The sequence below is a fragment of the Otolemur garnettii genome, unplaced genomic scaffold (assembly GCF_000181295.1).
Source record: "Otolemur garnettii isolate 467f Iridium unplaced genomic scaffold, OtoGar3 scaffold00004, whole genome shotgun sequence".
NCBI lineage: Eukaryota > Metazoa > Chordata > Mammalia > Primates > Galagidae > Otolemur > Otolemur garnettii.
The window spans coordinates 44006347-44013378 of record NW_003852399.1 but is presented as its reverse complement, the minus strand read 5'-3'; positions in this window follow the sequence as shown (position 1 = coordinate 44013378).

Below are 7032 nucleotides of genomic sequence, written 5' to 3'. Positions count from 1 at the left end.
CCCTGGCCATTTTTTGGTTGCAGCCATCATTGTTGTTTGGCGGGCCCAGGCTGGGGATTCGAACCCGCCACCTTAGGTGTATGTGGTTGGCGCCTTAGCCTCTTGAGCCACAGGCACTGAGCCAAGACTTCATTTCTTTTTTTTTTAAGACAGTCTCTCTATTGCGTGGGCTAGCGCAGCAACTTCCTGGATTCAAGTGATCCTGCTGTGCCTGCGAAAAACACCTAGCTAATTTGTCTATTTTTATTATTTTTAATTTTTTTTTTTTTTGTGAGACATCCTTAAGCTGTCACCCTGGTTAGAGTGCTGTGGAATCAACAGCTCACAGCAACCTCCAACTGCTGGGCTTAAGCAATTCTCTTGCCTTAGCCTCCCAAGAAGCTGACACTACAGGCGCCAGCTACAACGCCCAGCCATTTTTTGGATGTAATTGTTTGGCAAGCCCAGGCTGGATTGGAACCCGCCAGCTCTGGTGTATGTGGCCAGCACCTTAGCTGCTTGAGCTACAGGCACTGAGCCTAATTTGTCTATTTTTAGTGAAGGTGGAGAGTCTTCACTCTTGCTCAAACTGATGTCAAACTCCTGAGCTCAAGCAGTCTCCCACCTTAGCTTTCTGGAATGCTAGGACTATAGGCCTGAGCTACCACACCAGGCTAACTTGGCTTAAGATTAAAAAACAGTTTTGAATTAGTCAAAGATAACATGGGGTTACTTCAGAAGAAATTGAATCTCCTACCACTGGTAATAATCTATAATCTGGAGAGTGAAGGAGATTATTTGACAATCACTATGGCAAAGGCAATATTGACTAAAAATTCTAAACATTCTAAATATTGACTAAACAACTAAAATTTCAGAGTTGTTAAGTGCTAGGATCATCGTAATTTTGTTTTGCTTAGTAAAGAGAAAATGTATAAATACTTGAAAGGATATTTTGACACTAAAAATGACATAATTTAGAAGATTTAAAATTAAGACATCAAGTTTAGCTTCATGAAAAAAGCTACTTGAGCTCTTTTTTCTTTTTTATTGTACATCATCACAGACCAGTGTTTGGAAGCTGGTGTAGGAGATTACATTATTGGATGTGTGGTTAGATAAGAAAATTAAAGGTACTTCAGAATTTAGTCTATGGGATAACTGTCTGAAGTTTGAGTTAAAGAAGAAAATTAGCTGAAATCTGTTAAGCTAATTAAACTTTTTAAAATTTAACTGTGCAGTACTTACCTGATATTAATGCTACTTAATCAGATTTTTTCCTACCATGACCAATCTTATGTTTGGCAATAGGAAAAAATCTTCTGTGTGTAGTAACATGTTAAAATCTTAGTGAAAATTAAACACATGACAGTCTTATTTTTTTGTTGCACATCTGAACAGTTGGTGAAAGAGTAGTTCGTAAAGTGGTTTTGAGATAATTGTAGAATTAATTAGGTTGAAAGAGACCTTAAGAGACAAAGTATACCCAGAGATGCTGCTACAATGATTATAGTCAATTGTAGGGCCCTAGACTCCTCAACTTCCCTTTCATTATAAATTTCTCTATATCAAACTGATTTCAATAAATATTTGATATTAGAGAAAAGTTTGAAAGTAGAAGCCTAAAAAGTGCACTCAAATGCAGTGATTGGCACGTAATTTGTGCTCAAAAATACTGGCTAAATGATAAAGGCATTAGTAATTACAAGGATTTTGCCTGTTTGTACCATATAGCATGTAGCCATCAAGCCAATTTCATTGACAGGTAATTTGTGTTGCTGAGTAATATACAATATATGGAGTCACACTGAGCTTTTGGGACTCTTCCTCCTAATACACCTTGATAGGTGACAGTATGGCAAGATGATTTAATGATCAACTTATAGCAAAATTGATAGAGAAATCTCAATGCAAAATTAGCCTTTCGTGAAAGTGTTTTACTTAACCCATCTCCCAAGCTTAGAATATTTACTGAGAAGTATTATCCATGTGCTGCAAAATACTTGTTTTAAATTAATAACTGGCATAGGTACCCCTAATATCTAAATGCCTAGCATTCTCATTTATACAAGGAAAAACTAGGAAGAAAGCCTGTTGGAGTTTGGATGTAGTGTAGAGAATGACAGCGCATCAATAAAGATACTAAGAGCTAATGCTTAGTTGCCAATGTGATTTTTGTATTTGTGAAGAGGCAAATTGGATTTTGGCATTTATATTTTTCCTTATGAAAGATACATGTATTTATGTGAAAGGTCATGAGGAGTTCAGTACCTTTGTCAACCTGTTCCCTAGTTTTCAGCTCTCACTGTAGATTTTTTGTAGCAGCTAGACTCCTAAACAGGGATTGGTGGTATTTACATAGAGACATGGTTCATTCTCTCAATTGGGTTTTGCCCCACTAAGTGTGCAAGTAGTTGTCACCTAAATGATTAATATGATTCACTCATTTTAAAGGACAGAAAATAAGGAAATTTGAGCAACTCCCAAAGAATCCAGGGCTATATCATTTATAACAAAGGAAATTTGAAGAAATTAATTTAGGACTTACCTGAAGTCTAGAGTTTTATATATGTAGCTATGATTTTCTTCAACTGATAGTCGTAAATTTTTCTCAATGTAGATTTTATTTCATAGGCTTAACAATGTTTTCATAGGCTTTAAAGATTTTTCATTATGCCAAAGGCAATTTTTTTGGAGCCAGTAATTAGTCTAAACTTCCACCCTAATTTTGCGTTTATTTATTTATTTATAGATAAGAGTCTCACTCTATTGTCCAGGCTAGAGTGCCATGGTGTCAGCCTAGCTCACAGCCACCTCAAACTCCCAGGTCCAGGTAACCCTCCTGCCACAGCCTCCTGAGTAGCTGGGACTGCTGACACCCACCACAATGCCTTGATGATTTTTCTGTTTTTAGTAGAGATAGTCACTCCTGCTCAGGCGATCCCACCCGCTTTGGCCTTCTAGAGTACTAGGATTACAGTTGTGAGCCACTGTGCCTGGCCCTATTTTTGCCTTTGAGAGTAGCTGAGTCTGGCATCTCAATCTGTGTTTGTTTGCTGGTCCTTTATTACTGCTGGTGACAATAACCACACTCAAGAAGTGAGCTCTATTTCAGTCTGTGGACTGTTTTCCTCTTTGGTCATACATGTATTACAGATTTTATATATATATATATATTTTGTATATATGTGTATACATATATGTATATTTGTGTATATATAGGTGTATATATATAAATATGTATTTGTGTGTATATATGTGTAGGTATATATAGAATCCCCCCCTTTTTTTGTGAGACAGATTCTCTGTTTCCCTGGCTAGAGAGCTGTGGTGTCATCACAGCTCTCACAGCAACCTCAAACTCCTGGGCTCAAGCAATCCTTTTGCCTCAGCCTCCCAAGTAGCTGGGACTACAGGCACCCGTGACAACACCCAGCTAAATTTTATTTTGAAAGAGCCTCAAGCTGTCCCCCTGGGTAGAGTGCTGTGGCATCACAGCTCACAGCAACCTCCAACTCCTGGGCTCAAGGGAGTCTCCTGCCTCAGCTTCCTGTGTAGCTGGGATTACAGGCGCCCACCACAACGCCCGGCTATTTTTTGGTTGCAGCCGTCATTGTTTGGCAGGCTCGGGCTGGATTCGAACACGCCACCTTGGGTGTACGTGGCTGGCGCCTTAGCCACTTGAGCCACAGGTGCCGAGAAATTTTCTTTTAGTGGAGATGAGGTCTCGCTTTTGCTCAGGTCGGTCTTCAACTCCTGAGCTCAAGTAATCTACCCTCCTCAGCTTTCCAGAGTGCTAGGATTACCGGCATAGGCCACCGTGCCCAGCCATAGAATAGCCATTTATGAGAAAATGGTTAAGCCCTTTGATAACAGATAATGAGTAGTGTATATACTGTTCTCAGTTATCATACTGAAAGGTGTTTTGGATGGAAACAGATACAAAATTAGACAAAGTAGGAAGTTTAACAAATAGGCCCTGCATTTTGGCTGTTAAAAGCAGCACTGTGTAGGAGAGATGACAGGGTAAATATAAAATACTGCAGATTAAGTGTTAAGAATGGCATACAGACATCTCTTTAAATTTTCCTCTTAAAAACATAATAAAAGGAGAAGGAATATTTTCACCTTGAAAATAAGCCTTTGGGGAGAGAGATTTGTTACTCATGGGCTTGATATTTTTATATTAACTGACAAGCATAAAATACGTTAATATTAGGGGTTTTTTCCCCCGGGATAGTATATTTTCTAGGTGTTTCTTATTTCTCTATCAGATATGTTGGACAAGTCTGTAGAACTAGAAGAACTTTTCTCAGAAGATTGAGTATATACTCAGGGAAACTGGCATCTTAACAGAGTCTACTTATTATTTTAGGGGTCTAGATGATGAAGGGGGTTTGACCTAGAAGAATTTTCCTACCCAATAAACAGTTCATTAAAATTGCAGGCACTTAGGGTTACTATTTATTCCACACATTTTTTTTTAAGTGGAAAAAAAAATCACCTTTTCTCTAAGGATGAAATCGCAAGCTTCTGTAGTTTTTTTCCTCCCTAAGTTATTCACAAGGAAAAGTGATAGACAGCCTAAGTATCTTTATTCCGTTTTGTTGTGCTTTTTTTTTAAAAAAAAAAAAAGTAGCGTATTTATACCTCCCAAATTAATCTCTTAATATCAAATAATTTAATCAGTATTCAAAATTTTAATTATCTTATAGGATTGGGATATACCATTCTTGATATGTTCCCATTACCTACTCTGTGGCAGGGATGTGTTTTGCTTTTTTTGTGTGTGTTTTGCTTTTGAATCAGGCTGCTGATCTATGTAAGAACTAGCAAACTTTCTGCAAAGGGCCACACAAATCTTTTTGATTTTGTGCACCATAAGGTCTTCATCACTCAACTCGGCTATTATAGCACGAAAACAGCCGTAGACAATATGGAAGTGAATAGCAAGGCTGTGTTCTGACGTTTATTTACAAAACGGGGCAATGGGCCACAGTTTGCTCACTCATGTGGCGGTCCCCCCAACCCTGTAATACAAACACTGGGGAATGTGCCTTCTTCACATCCCTGTTTTCCTTTCCATAGTTACAAATATGGAGAAACTATGAGATTTACACTTTTGGTGGCACCATTTTAGCTGAGAAAGATAAAAACCTTAGTATCTCAGCTCTAATTAAACAATAAGACCTTAATGGAAATTTAGTTATACTGTATTCCAGTACCCAAGGTGTTTCTTTGTCTGACACCTTGTTCCTGGAAAGAAAGAATACATTCAACTCAGAAATACATTCAGAGCTTTGTGAGAGGAGGCTTTCACTTGCTGAGAAAAATACATATGTAACTTAGACCCGTTTATAAAATAAAAGACACTTTTATATCAGGGTTCACCCTTAATTGAGTACTGTAACATTGACTTTCTGTAGTTTTTAGAATGTAAACAATTTGGGAGTCTTTTATTTATATCTATGTTTATAAAAGGTGTCAATAAACTAGACTTGCCAGTCATCTTGGGTCTCGCTTGAAAATACTAAATTTGTGAACCAAAATGTCTGGCCTTGAAAATACTTCCTATCAAGTTCCTTGATGAAGAAATAAATTCCCAAGGCTAAAGACTACCAAATGGAATCAGAAATCTTTATGTCATTGACACACTGATTCCCAACATAAGTCCTGAGGATGTTCTTTTGTTTTTGTTCTTTTTTTTTTGAGAATAAGTCTTACTCCTTTGCTCTGGGTAGAGTGCCCTAGCATCATAGCTCACAGCAACCTCAAACTCTTGGGCTCAAACCATCCTCTTGCTTCAGCCTGCCAAGTAGCTGGGACTACAGGCACCTGCCACAATGCCTGGCTATTTTTTTTTTTTTTTAGAAAGGAGTCTCACTCTTGCTCAGGCTGATCTGCAACTCGTGAGCTCAGGCGATCCTCCTGCCACTGTGCCTGGCATGGGGATGTTCTCACAGTCCTCATGTTTCGCTTTCTGTTGCAATAGTGGGCTCTCGGTACTTGTCATATGTTGAGATGCAGTGCTGAGCACAATTCATTATAGTCAGAGAGTTTCTATTTAAAACACAATTTCAACTTTTTTTTTTAAGACAGAGTCTCACTTTATCGCCCTCTACTGTAGAGGGCTGTGTCGTCACAGCTCGCAGCAACCTCCAACTCCTGGGCTTAGGCAATTCTCTTGCCTCAGCTTCCCAAGTAGCTGGTACTATAGGCGCCCGCCACAATACCCAGTTATTTTGTTGTTGTTGTTTGGCCGGGGCTGGGTTTGAACCAGCCTGGTATATGGGCCTGGCACCCTACCCACTGAGCCACAGGTGCCACCCAATTTCAACATTTGATCTAAAACTATTCCAAGAGCTTCCAAATAATATTTAGGGTAAAATTAATCAGAACAGATAATTTGATTCTAAAAGATTTAGAAAAAGTTTCATTGCTCTTCGTTCAGTGCTTTCATTACACAAATGAGATACGATCTCATCAAGCGCGTAAATAGAGCCAGAAAGGCCATATAATGGGCCTCTAAGGAAGACAGTCTGAAGAAAATTGAGGATTATGTGGTTACTATCTGAGCATCTCATGTCCTTTCCAACCCACTGCAATCTGGATTCTGTCTTTGATAGTGGAATGAAACCACCTTTAAAAAGGCCACTGATGACAAATTGCCAAATCCACACTCCACGCGGCAGTATTTGGCGTTATTAATGACTACCTTCCTTCAGGTAACACTCCTTTTACTTGGCCCAGCACCAACTAGTAGCCCATAGTTCTTCGCTGGGTAGCTTTTTCTAGTGTTCTTTCCTCTGATATTATTCAGTCCCAGTGAACACAATGGCTTAAACTCTAGTGACTTTTACAAATATTTGCTTAAATGACCCCATGCATGCACAAAGGATTTTCAGTCGCCATCCTAGCTTATTTCTGTTGGATGTCCTCAAGGCCTTGAGATTTATATTTTACTGTATGAACTCTTTTTTTTGTTGTTTGAGACGGAGCCTCAAGCTATCCCCCTGGGTAGAGTGCCATGGCATCACAGCTCACAGCAACCTC